General features: G+C 46.9%; 1 protein-coding gene across 8 annotated transcripts in view; it reads left to right on the forward strand.

The window, feature by feature from the left end:
* Positions 1–13,840, forward strand: part of LOC146204005 (TOX high mobility group box family member 3-like) — a 615,155-nt gene that overhangs the window by 239,555 nt on the left and 361,760 nt on the right. For 7 of the 8 annotated variants that reach the window (XR_014703941.1, XM_084589039.1, XM_084589037.1 and 4 more), the window contains one exon: positions 4,659–4,702. The exons of the other annotated variant lie outside the window; for it this stretch is intronic. The gene's annotated coding sequence lies outside the window, so the exon portion shown is untranslated. The remainder of the gene's footprint in view (positions 1–4,658; positions 4,703–13,840) is intronic. 8 annotated transcript variants of the gene reach the window in all.

The raw sequence follows: 13,840 nt of genomic DNA on the forward strand, positions 1-13,840 counted from the left end.
TAGACCACGAAAGCCATAATAGCGAAGGCGTAAAAGCAGACGTCGCCAATAAATGGTTTTTGTTTCCAGAAATGCCACTAAAAACTTCCTTAAGTGATTGCACAGCCATAAATATTTTCATAGCGTTTTTTTATTTCAAAGTTTGCCTATTAAGTGCGAAATATTGGTATTTGTGCTGCTCAAAACTAAGCCAATGGGAGAAAGAGCCATCGCTTATATTGGATAAATATCACACTGACATGCTGTTTCTCTCTCTTTTTGCAATTTATAGTCACAATATTCAATCTTAGGGCATTATTTACGGTAGAGCAGCGTTTATCTTTGCATTAGTTTTGTCCAAAAGTTGTAGTTCTGCACTCGGTAGCTCTCCGGCCCATGATGCTTTGAGCGCCCATGGTGGCTGAACTGGCCGTCTGGAAACTCCATGTAAACTCCCATAGACGGCAGCACAGCTTTTCCTCTAGGTAAGAGTAAGAAACTCTATGGTTGAACCCTTCTCATTTTTTAGTGAACGTCTTGTATCGCGTCCCGACATCATGTTGCATGACACACTACATCCCCTTGCAAGTACTGCAAGTCTGACGACTTGTAGGACCGTTCACAGCACGATAAACTGACCGCGCACAGTTGCAGACGGCAATGCACCACCGGCGCTGTCGCTAGCAGACCCTCCGGAGCTGGAGGCGGCCGCGGTATCGCCAGCTGCGCTGTCGTCTGCTGCAATGCGCGACTCTCGTTCGGTCCATATTGTCGTACGGCGTTTGACAACTGCCTTTTAAATGTAATTCTGTCTAGGAGGTATCACTTGAGGGACAGCATTATCAAGCTAATTTACTCCGTGCGGCAGCATATCAGACTGTAAAAAAAACTATGTGTTTCGCTACATGAGCATTTTCGGGGTGTCCGGATTCACAATATAGATTATTCGGGGAGTTTTAAAAGTAGACCGCCTCCGCAATGACGCATCCTACTTCTTCAAAGCGCTGGCCAATGTTTAACGACCGGCCACCACTTCTGGTGCTCTGCGAAACGAGAAAAATGTTGCGGTAAGTTGCGTTTACTTCTGTTTTTCTTGGTTCGCCCTCCCAGCTTGCACCCCCATACGTTTCGCGGTGTTTTAAAAATACTTCTCCTTGGTCATGAGATTTCATACTTTTAGATCTGTTGTAGGATGGTCACGATTACTCTTCATCGAATAAGGACATCATAGGTGTCTCGTGAAGTTAAAAAACTGCTTAGGAATATTTCGATTCCATGTATTCCTATGGGCGCTAACCCTATTTTTCACCCCAAGTTGGCTGCGACGCCGCGAGCGCCCCCTTTGTTTGTAAACACGGTATTGGTCTATAGACCGGGACATATTGAGTATGTGTATTACAAAAGGTGTTGTAGCGATTGGGAAAAAAAAGAAAAAGAAAACATGATGCCAGTTAGGATGTTCCTTCTGTCTCAGTTTTGTTGTGAACGTATGCTGCACCTCAAGAGGAAATTATACAATTGCATCTTACCTGTGCTCACCTATGGGGCTGAAAAGTGGAGGCTAACGAAGAGGGTTCTACTTAAGTTGAAGACAAACGCAAAGGGCTATGGAAAGAAAAATGGTAGGTGTAAGGTTAAAAGATAGAAAGCGCGCAGAGTGGGTCAGAGAAATAACTCGAGTTACTGACATTCTAACTAATCAAGAAGATGAAACGGGCATGGGCAGGATATGTAATGCGAAGAGAGGATAACCGATGGTCGCTTAGGGTAACAAATTGGATTACAAGGGAAGGAAAGCGTAGCAGGGGGCGGCAGAAAGTTAGATGGACGGATGGGGATAAGAAGTTCGCATGGGCCTAGTGGATGCAGCTAGTACAGGACCGGAGGAGTATGGGAGAGGCCTTCGCCCTGCAGTGGGTATAGTCCGGCTCATGATGATAGTGGTGGTGTTGGTGGTGGTGATGATGATGTACCATAAACCTTATGGGGCTCTTTTCGGCGCAAATGTGTCCTTCGCCATAAGTGACAGATGTAGATGCTGGCCTGTGTCGTCTATATATTCCATGGCGCCTATCAGGGGTGCACATGCGCAGATGCACTGAATTTCTAGGCTGCGTATCCTATGCACGTGGGTTGGAGCCACACACGACCAACGAGGTGGCGCTAGTAGACTATCCCGCATACATGGCAGTAATTGAATTACAGTAATGGAATTACTGTAATGTAATTACTTTTCTCGGTAATTTGTAATGTAATGAATTCCTTTTTCGGGTTGGTAATTTAGTAGTGTAATGAATTACTTTTTTGCAGTAATTTCGCAGCAAAAGCAATTAATTCCTTTCGAAATTACTTTTGCTAAAATGCGCCACTACGCTTTTAATAGACGACGAAGTAGAGTGCCGCGAAAGCAGGAACGGCGTGCGGCAAGCGAAGCCAGCGTAACGGATCGGCAAAGAGGGACCGAGTTGTGCAGAACAGTGCGTCTGAGACCTCAATCATTCTCCAATCTGCAGGATACAAGGCGTCAAGGGAATGCTAGAGAGATGGTGCAAGAAGGCTGCGGCTGAGAACTAGTTTGGAGCGCGGCGTACCGGCACTCCCTGTTGCGTCGGCTAGGGCACAGTGCATGGTGCCTGGTTACACTCAACACCACGGGGCGAAGGAGGATTGGGGGAGATAGGCAGAAGGGTCCATGACGTGAGGCACCGTGGCTTGAGCATTACTGAGCAGTGAGCACAAATGTGCCGACATCGATTCTTGGGACTGCGGAAGCAATAAATAACCTAGCTTCTCGGGCGCTTCAAATGGCGGAGACAGCTCCGGGCCAGCAAGACGCTGGGTTTGCCGGTGGTTTCAGGACCGTTCGACAATGTTTTTTTTTTTTTTTTTTTGCGCCAGTCTTGTTTTTGTAATCGCACGTACTGTAGAAGAGAGAGAAGGGATAGCTCTCTGGGACGGAATTTGGCGGGAGAACAAGTGTTTTGCTTACTAGCTTTGCTTAGTTTTTTGCATGGATGGAAACTAGAAAGTAATTTAAAAGTAATTTATTTACTCAGTAGAAGTAATTGTAATGTAATTTCAATACTTTTTGGGAGCAGTAATGAGTAATGTAATTTAATTACTTTTCTGTGATTTTCAGCAAAGTAATTAGTAATGCAATTTAATTCCTTTTCAAAAGTAATTTTGCCATGTATGCTATCCCGCCGCGCTCGCTGGACACTGCCGTAGATCCGAGGATGACCCAAACCGAAATGCGTACAAAAGCAGTCCCCAACGAGGGATTCCGTTCATGTTCGGGACTTTGATCTTGGGAATCGACTCGACTCATCCGATTCCATATAAGGCCGAGGGATATTGCGTCTCTTGTATCGTTCTTTTGTGTTGCGTCCTCTTCTGTGGTGGTCCTGTTTTGCGCTGTCTTCGTTCTCGGGGATATTGTCTTCGGTCGACCGAAGTGGTGGCCTTGTAGTAGAGCATCCGCCTGACATTCGGGAGGCATGCACTGTTTTCAGTCGCGGTGTCGCCAGTTGCTTACCAGTTTTCAAATGGGTGCAAGATTTTTCCCGGCCTGGTATTCAGCTGTGCTGGGGGAAGTGCTTGGGGAAAGGGTCTCGGACTAAACCGGCCGTTCCTTGGTACAGTTCCCGTGCGTGACTGACGTCAGCTGTGTGATGAAACGAAAGACGCAGTCAATGACGTCAGAAACGCTCTTTGCCCGTTCAGTCTCGGTTTTAAAGTGCGGCGAAAGGCCAAATTCAGCAGCGTGCTGCGAGCGCCCTCATTTCTTTCTCCTCGTACTTGCCAGTGCCGTTAGGTTATAAGGAGGGTGCTTTAGATGTCTTCCCCACATTAATATAAAATAGCCACCCTAAATCGAACTGTTTAAGAGTTTATTTCAGTATTTCAATCGGTTAATTTGGAAATTAGCGCGTTGTGCGATTTTGGGAGGCCGCACACGTTCACAGCACAGCTGTCACAGAAGAAACATCCAAGCTAGTGTCATCTTTAAAAGCACTTCGGTTCACCTCCGCTGAAGCACCTGGTCTGTATTGTCACATGGTGGTGACAAGGTCGATGACAAATAAAGAGTCGGTGATTGCACTGAAGAAACTCTTTATTGGGCTGACTTGCGCCCGCAAAAGAACTAAGCAACTCGGCGGCGGCGATAGCAACAAACGTGCTCGTCGATCGTCGAACAAAAAATGCCCGTCACACTTCCCAACGCTCAATTTAAAGGCTACTCAGAACAATCTAGATGACGTCACAAACTGCTACTAGTGCACCCTGGAACATTGTGGAAATATACGCAAGTGATCGGAATCTTCGAGACAGATCTCGGCGCATCTTTCGCGACAAAGAAAATGATAACGCGTCGTATCACGTCAACGAGCATGAACAAACACGGGATACAGAATTCATACGCGTGCCAGAATCACAGTGATAAGGCCGCATGCCGGCGGCTGTTAAAAAACAATAAATACAATTTTGAAGGTTTCGCGGCTGTATATATCGGGTGACTTTTTTAACATTTCCACTTTCTTACTTGAAAAAATTGTAAGGGTACATCGGTGCGATTTGTGCAGGCGTATTGTGCAGCAAGGCGGACATTACGTACGTGAAAGAGTCAATAATCAAGTGATTAATTAACAAAATTTAACAATTAACTTTTTCTATTTTAGGAGCCAATATTGAGGTGGGAAGTTGAAGACCGTCAGCATCAGAGGTGAGCCCAAATTTACATTTTTGTTTTTTGTTTTTTTGTTTTTTTTTTTAATCGTCAACGCGGTTCGAAATACCGAACACCAAAAATACGCACTTGAAAGGTCGTTGAGTTTGTTTTCCCATGCTTCACTTTTATAAAGTGTAGCTGCGCTGAGTAGAGTTGCCGGAATCCCATTAATTGCTTATGCGGCATAAAATGCGCTATCAGAGTATGGATTTGCTGAGTTAGAAAGGCTTTTAAAAAATCCTCACGCGCGCTTAACTCTAGGCGCTCTCAATACCTCCTTTCAAGTACCTATAAATTTCTGCACGTATGTATAAAGTCATTTGTAGCTGGGGAATTTAAGTCGTGTGGCTGTTCTTGGGTGGATGTTAGTGAGTAACTGCACCCTCATTAAATAGCTTTCTATTGGGTTCGACACTTCGATGCTAATGTTTGTCAATGGCATTCTATGTTTCCTGGAATAGCTTGCTAAGTACCCTGTCTACTAGGCTAGTTCCTGCTTCAGCTATCCATTCAGCAGTGCGTGAGCGTGCTAATATATTAGCATGCTTCTGCGTCATGCTCATGTTCCTGTAGTTAAAGATGAATTCCCGTTCCCAAGCGAGGTCCTTATCTTCTCTTGTAATAGTATGTAATAAACGAAGGAGTTTCCATTTAGCAGTTATACGTTCCTGTGGGAAGGAGGTGCGCGTGTGGAGGGAGGACAGACTCTGCTAAAAGAGCGTGGAATGCGCTGAATAACTGACAGACGAGTTCATTACACTTCGCGAATTGGAGAAAATGCATGCTTCCTATCGTTAAGTAAATCTAATAACGTGCGTCAGGTGCTTTCGGAAATGAGAAAGTCACGCACTTGACAGGAGACGCGTCACCACGCACTTCCCTTGCACGAAAAAAAAAATAATAAAATAAAAAGGCTACAATGAGTGTTGGGAAAGATGAAAAAGAAAAAAAAAGAAGCAATCCAGGAATGGGGTTGTCTGTTTTCGTTACCAAGAGCTTGCGCAAACTACGGCCGCCTGGAGAAAACCACGGGTTGTCCCTTCGGTCCTAGACGGTCGCGATGACAACTTACAACTCTTGAATGTGTATCTCCGTGCACAGGCGATTGCTCATAGTCACCGATCATGCACAATTTTCTGTGACCATGCTGCTGCAGTGGACGTCGTCTACCTGCATATTTTGAAGAGAGCACAGAGCGTTCACTTCGCAAATAAAGTATAGCTGAGGAAAACAGTGCCTGCTCCCCCATCTCCTGCATGGAAATCGAAGGGTCATTCGAGATTATTGGGAGGGTAGCCTCCATGCCACAAAAACTGTCTAGGGAATATCCACCGCAGTTTCTCTATTCATTCAGGCAGTCCTCTGAGAAAGAAAAACTTTTGTTTTCGAGGTCGTGCTGGTTATTATTCTCTCACGTATTCCAAAATTCAAATTCGAGCATCGCAGTTCAAGTAAAGCGGCTAAATGAAGGCGGCAATCATGGGGGGAAAATTGAGGGGGGGGGGGGGGGGGGCATTAATGTCAGATGCATACTCACGACTTCGAGAAAGACGCGCTCTCTCGACTCGCGCTTAGGCAAACGCAGCCGGGTACAATGGCTGCGGTAATGCGTCTCCCCAGTCTTTCAGTTCGAACAAATGCTACGGTAGGAACGTTTTACCGACTTTGCGCTGTAGCACTCAAAGGATTACCTCAACCTCCTCTGAGTCGACCGAGATGTTGATGCAGTATGGCCGACATGTGGTCGCACGAGGAGAGAAGTTTAAACAATTAAGAAAGTAACCGTTCAAACCTGCCAACTACCACGTCCTGAACAAGACAAGCATGCTTTGATAAATTGTCATTCACGCTAACAACATGCGCTCCTTCTTTCGCCTCACCTTTTAGCAGCGCTCAAAAGGCACTGCGGCATGTTCCGGACCGCAAGTACCACGGTTCGACTTCCCGTTCAGATGCAGCTTTTTTTCTATACATTTTTGTCGATGTTGTATAGGCTAATGGACGTCCATCTTTTTGAAAAGACCTAGAAGTTGGCCCTCCTTAGTATTTTAATCATTTAAAGAAAGACTGCGATAGGTCTTGTTGCCAACAATGTATATCTATAAATGGTTTTCTAGACAAGTGCAACCCATTAGTGCCAGCCAGCGCGGCTGCTGAGTGAACTGTCGAGATGTTGTCCCGGCAAGGTAATTTTACTGCTTACCTTCTGGGTGCGCTCCGTCGCGTTCTCGCTGTCGCATGCAAGAGCAAAAATGTGCCACGGCAGAGAATTCGAGCGCTTCTCCGCTTCGTCATCGAAGCCGCGGAATGTGCCGCATCTCGATCAGAAACATATTCTGGCTCACGCTTCAAGACCCATCGACCAGCTGCCACGCTGCCATCGAGCACTCGGACGCTCAAAGCAAACGCACCAGACTTGCAAGATGACCGTTGATGGTGGCGTTATACCCTTTGCTTCTGCGCCATTGTAGAGGACGTCGTCATCTATTCTCTCGTGGAGTCACTTCCAGCTGTCATAAAGTCGCATTATCTGTTATCAGTGCGGGCAACTAGTCCGAATATTGTTAAAAAGAGAGTGTCTTCCTCACTGTGGACACCTGACTTCGCCGTGAGGACGCGGTTGAAGGGAGAGAGAGGAAGGAATGCAGCTACATCTTGAGCGTGGTCTGAGGCATGCTTGCTGTATGATGCATACAGATACTAATCAGATAAATATTGCGCGTATCGTTACGGTGATAGCGGAGGGGTCAGTCCAGCAGCTCCCTCCACGACGCCCAGAGTTTTTGCAGTCATATTTCCACATCAAATAGCTTCGCGACAGAGTAGTATATGTACTATGTGCTAGGTTGTCAGGTTTAATATCCAACGACAGCTCGATACAATAATGAAGAATGCAGCGGCAAAGCACAGCCTTTAGCCAGTGGCGTCAACCGGTCCGCATAACGCAAACGCGTCCGAAGAAATGGGGAAGGCACGCAGGTAGAGGGCCGGGCGAGCACGAGCCTTTTTGTCTTTCTTTTTACCTTACTCAGCGCACCATTCGCCGTGATGGCTTTGTTCGGCTTCCAGTAGCGGCTGCTGCGGTGGCGAAACCGCAAACGATGACGTGGCATATCAGTTTTTCCTGTGAGGAGGGCAACATGGACGCAGCAAAGAAGCGTCGTGCACGGGACGCTGCGCATGAGCGGGAAACCAAGAACTTGCACCGGATTAGACGCGCGGCTGAACTAGATTCGCTAGTCCGTGTCGACACATTTCACAGCAGTCCTTGTACTTTATTTAAACATGAAAAACGCAATCACCGCGCTGTTATGCATTGTGTCATCATTGCCTTATTTCATTTCACGTACCATCTGGCGCCGACCTCTCCCTTAGTATAAGCTGTAGTTTTCTGGAGTTTGTATAAAACATGAACATTTTCTTTGTTTCTGTGTATTAAAACGTTTCCAACTGTTTATTATTATTTTTTGTGGCACTTTTTTCTTGGCTGTACGGCCCTGACTTTGTTTTTATTCGGTTTTGGTGTTCGTCTCTGCGTCAATTTCGGCGGCGTTGCCTCAGGAATTTTGGGACAATGCTCGACGGACCTCTCGGCATAACCAGCAATCTGGGTGGAGAACACTAGTTGGCCTTCCAGTCGTTGGAGCACGTGAGGCTCCGGCTTTCGAGTCAGCATCGCCAGTTTCGCATGCTCAGTGTCGCATTCAACTGCAATTAGGCAAAGCCGAAAAACACGTGTGGCTGAGCAAAGTTTGAGTCGACCTTGAAGCAAATCATGCAACTTTATCTCGCTAATACAGTTTCTATAGCAGTATAAGTAAAACGTGTACAATTGGTTATGAGTTATTGTACATGCATCAGAAAACGCATTTGTCTTTCGTTGTGCTCAGTAAACCGAATTTATAGCATGAAGGGTGCACCACAAAGCAGCGTCCCTCGTGACTGATATTGACATCTCTGTCGAGGTAACACCGGTCGGTTGGACCTTTAAATTATTCTGTCGCACTGGTGCAAGTGTTTATGGCGCTCGACTGTTATGCCCAAGGATGCGGGATCGAATCCCTGTCACGACGGCCGCCTTTTGATGGAGGCGAAAATCAATGCTCATGTGTGCTGTGCGATGTTAGTGCACGTTAAAAAACCCTAGTTGGTCCACGGCCCTCCATTACTTCGTCTCACAGCCGGAGTCACTTGCCATAAAGCAAGCAAGCCTTTGTATGGTTGTCATGAAAACAAAAAAGACTAAAATCGCACTTTGAGGGCCGACGAAAAGCTCAGTTTTGGATAGAAACGCAGATTAATATATTCCAGATATAGAATGGACCTCAACTGGTGATCCTTGGCAGGTTTTGTTCGTGGCTACTTCGCATTTACAAGCTTGGCGGGAAGTACAGCGAGGTAGCCTGTCGTTTCGATGTTTCGCATGGTTCGCTAGATTGGCGATGTAATACACGTTACGCACTTCAAATACATCGTGTTCTCCTATTCTTTCCAATATTGCCTCCTGCTGCTGCCCAAAATACCTCTGAGTGGATTTCTTGTACATTATAGTTACATACGGAATATGACCCGCTTCTTTCCTGTATTACTCTTTGGCGCCCGTTCCTGCGTTTCGTGTCGTCGTCGCCGTCGGCGTTGTCCCTCGTAACCATCTCCGCAGCCTGGGCAGCGCGCTCTTCTACCCCCCCCCCCCTCTTTCTCCGTGTCGGCGACCGCGCGTGTTCTCCGATTGCTGCGCTCCACCGTTCGCCGCTGTGTGTGCCCCCCCCCCCCCCTGTCCTCTCCTCCCCTCTCTCACTGTGTGGCGGTGACGGTGTTCTCTGGTTGCCGAAGCGCCGACTCGCTATCAGCGGATCACGATGCGTGCATCCCAAGCCGAAACGCAGGGCCACGTTGACTTGACTCGCTAGCGGCGTCAGCAGCATCAGTCTGTCGCTGGTATCTCTTCGCCGCGCAACGTTGGGCCCACGCGCTGCCTCCCGCAGCCTCCCGATAACTTAAACGCTCTCTTCATTTCTCCGACCACAAAGCTTCCTTCATAACAATCAAGAACTCTTAGGGGAGTGTTTTTAGAAACAATATGCGGAGAAAATAAAAAAAAAAGTCTGTAACCAATTGTACGTACATATTTTGCTCGAAATCTTTGTCTCAACCTATCGAAAAGGTGAAACAGCTGGTGAGCTGCGCTCAAATTCCGCATTAGGAAGTAACCTAACCGTCGGCATTCTTTTTTTTTTCCTCAGAGGAATACCGCAATTGAGACTGCTATCAATGCACTTATGATCGCTGTCATACGACTTTTGTTTTCTTGGCATCTTACTGCAGTGCCTCTCAACGTCCGTCCCTCCTGGCCCGCCCTAGATTCTTCTTTTCCGCCGTTGGATCGCGCTCGAAAAGCATTAGCGCGCTAAATGCTCTAGTTCTACATACTTTTCCTTCATTTTTCCTCTTCGCCCGTGACGAGAGGAAAACGCTTCTCTGCTCACGAGAACACAAATATCCTTGCTTCGGCGTTGCCAGGGGAAACCGCTTTGGACGGCGCAGGCACAAAACTATCTGTTCGGCGGTTCATGTTTGCACTCGACTCTGGAATTAACAGCGGTGCGACGTGAATGGGAAGAGCATTAATCTCGATTAAGGGAGTTCACGAACCGCCCTGGCTGAGTGCAAACAAAGCGGAGGAAAAACAGCGCACCAACATTAGTTAGCGCTCGCATGTTTAGTGGGGCACCCAGGGGGGGGGGGGGGGGGATAAAAATAACGCGGCATCGGCAGCCGGCTTCGCCGCCGTCGCTCTTTCTTCTCTTTGCTTTACTATTCATTCTTTTCCTCCCTGGCTTCTTTCCTTTTCGGCGCATCAGTGGTTGGTTTCAATTTCCCTTAGTTTTGTTGCTTCCACGGTACGCCCATGCGGGTGCGGGAGTATGGGAGGAGAGAGCGTGGGTGGAAAGAGCACCCAGGATCGCTGTCTTTCCTGAATAGAGTGGTCGTATATATAGCCACGTACGTTATAGTGCTTTAACTGCAGCTGTATCTGCACTCTTCCACCTGCGTCTCTCTGCTTTCTCGCTTTTCTCGACGACAGCCTTTTGAGCGGCCTGCGCCTCTTTCCCCTTCTCAGTTGGTCGGTCGCTGTAGCAGCCCGCGTCTGTCCTCTTTCGTTGCCCATCCCGCCTTCTCCTTCGCTGTCTTATTCTGCAGCAACGCGTTATGTGCGAGCAAACAACGGTTTCACAAACCCGTCGTAAACAAGAACAATGTAGAAGGCGCAAAGAAATCGCGTGCTGCTTGCGTGCCCTGAAGATACTGTGTGCCGCATTCACTTTTGTGGCTTCTTGTTCTGCCGCTGTAATGACCATATAACTAAACGAGCAACGAGGCCATCGTGCGTTCCATTTGATGTGCTGAAGGGTGGCAGAACAAAGTGAATAAGGCGAGGCGTAACTACGAGCGTCGCGTGAATATGTAAAGGGGCGCTATTTAATTTTCGTGGCAGAAGATGAAATCAGGATACGTTAACGAAGTTCCCATTTCTTTTTCCGAGCTTATACAAACCCGTATGAATTAATGTGCAGATGTGCATGAGTGCTGCCAAGTATACGATTCGGAAGGAACTGCGATGGACAGCTTAAAGGAGGGAAGAAAGCTAAACTACGCTCGTTTAAAACTGGCGTAAGGAATGCCGAAAAAGAAACGACCATCGAAGCTGACTCGAAGAAACGCGCAAACTCGTTAAGAGTGCATGGGTTGTTTGGCGCCTTAAATGCTTCTTATTCGAATTAATGTTCCTGTCGTTTATTTTTATTTTCCTGTCGGCAATAACGCGGCTGAAATCGGAAGTGGGTCCAATTCGCTTTGAGTAATAACACGTGTCTATCCAATTCATTGTTTTGTACGGTGCGTCGTCTCAGAGGTGCGGGTGGGCAAACATTTTTGCCTGTGTGCTCCGATGTTTAATTCCTTCAGCGAAGGCTTCTTTTTTTTTTTTTTCGTTGCTAATGACGTTTCACTGTGTGTACACAGTATTGCTTCCCACCGGGATCATTGGTTTACGGCGCAGCTTGAATATTGACAACTTTGAAAAATGCATGTGTGAATGCGACTGAGTTAGATTTTTGGCGTGAGCTTTGTTTTGTCATGCTGTTCTTTACTTTCTTCGCGCTGTGAGCATGACAAAAGCTTTCTCTCTGCGGAGAAAAGTAGGAGGGGCAGAAAGAAAGGTTAAGGGGGAGCCTCAATTCACAAGCCTATAGCTAACTTTTCGACAAGGGGACTTGTCTTCGTCTCACAAGTAACATACTGTAACGTGTAAAGTATGTATAAGCATTACGCGCAGTCATGACTCATTACTTATAATCCTTATGATGCTTTCCCATTCTCACACGTAAGCATGTAGTCTTTAGTATCTTTGCCGAATATCCTTTTTTTTTTCTTTTTTTTTTTTCACTGCAATGTTAGCAACGGTATACTGTAACAAATATCATTATCATCATCAACCTGACTATACCCACTGCAGGGCGAAGGCTTCTCCCATATTGCTCCAATCAACCCGGTCCCGGTAACAAATATCACAGCGACCTTACCGCTCCCTCGTCACATGATCATCCTGCTGCGTGTCCAGTGAGAGTCCACTATACCTATCGCAGTTACTCCATCAAGGCGGATATACCTGAACTTGGCCAGCTGGTTCTTCCCTTAAACACCCCCACCGACTCGGCCCGCCCCAGAAACCGTTCTCTCCCCCCCCCCCCTCCTAAAAAAAAAAGCTCCCACATCTCCCTATGCTCACTTTGCTGCAACGATTCTTCGCGTTTACATGCATTCCAAGAAGTCGCAGTGGCGTTTTGTTCTACCACACCGCGCCGCCGCTGCTCGAGTCCGGCCTTGGTTCTACCTACCCCTTGCTGGCGCAGGGTGTGACTCTGTAGAAAATTGAAACTTGGTTCACAGGAAAGGAAGGCGCAATATCTGTAGCGAAGCGAAATTTTTACACGGCTCCGATGCTACGAGCAAGGCCGGTCTTGCTGGTGTCGCAGCCTTGTGAACGCCGCTATAGATGGCGAATGAATGACTTGTGCTGGTTCGCTGAATTTATTTCTAGCAGTAGGAATGTGATTGGGGGCCACGTTTTCTCTTTATCGTTTTACCCGAGGGAATCTGGCCAATTAATTGCGCAGTAGGCGGCGGCAGTTTACTTGAAAGCTCTCTCAGCTAGTTACGCGTCGGCGGCGATCAAGTTACGCCACTTTCCTCTGCCAAGGAACTTGAGACGTATATGAAACGGGAACGTCGCAGTACACCGTTTGCACACCGTGTTCTCATTATCCAGAGTTTTCCGATCAAAACGCTTCGCATCTCTGCGAGCAAGATGTGTCGAGGAAAACAAAAAAAGAAAATGGGCGCAAACGTACGACTTCCATCCAGCGTCCGACAGTTCCTCGCCACTGATTAGCTGACGATTGTGGCGGGCTTTCGAATTGGTCGGACCGCCCTTCGATTTGCTATTCCACACAATTCTGAATAACTACTCAGAGCTCATCAAAGGCTAATTGTTATTATTTGCCGACATGCAAATTTCTCAAGTTTCGGTGGCGCTAATTTTGATATTGCTTCTGAATGTGGGTCCGTTTGGTAGCATAAGGTAGAAGTAAGGATTTCTTTTTCCTTTGATTCTTTTTTTTTTATTTATTTATACTGTAAGCCTTTTGACAGGCTTATACAGGAGTGGGTAAAAAATTCAATTTCACAGACAGTTTGCAATACATCCTAAACTACAAAAAAAAAAAAAACAGCAAAGGAATAACAAGGAACATTGGACAACAAGGAACATTTTCGTACCGACAATGTATGCGCATGAAATACACTCAAAGCACTCCGTGATTTGCTAGGGCAATCCGCATAAATGCCTCTGCTCACATTGTTGCATGATTCATTCCTGATTTGGAAGTTCAGTGGTTAAGCTTAGGATACAGTTTTAGTCTCGGAGCATATTGTTTCGTGTTGCGCCGTGCTGTCTTGTGCGTCTGCCCTGAGTCTGTACGCTTCATTATCCGGCATGGCTCCATTCGTGTTTATCGATGCTCCTTCTCAAACATTCAACGGCGCTTTTAGTCGCGAATGCGCACTCGTGTC

This window comes from Amblyomma maculatum, chromosome 1 (assembly GCF_055883805.1).
Source record: "Amblyomma maculatum isolate TAMU_Amacu chromosome 1, ASM5588380v1, whole genome shotgun sequence".
In the NCBI taxonomy this organism is placed as follows: domain Eukaryota; kingdom Metazoa; phylum Arthropoda; class Arachnida; order Ixodida; family Ixodidae; genus Amblyomma; species Amblyomma maculatum.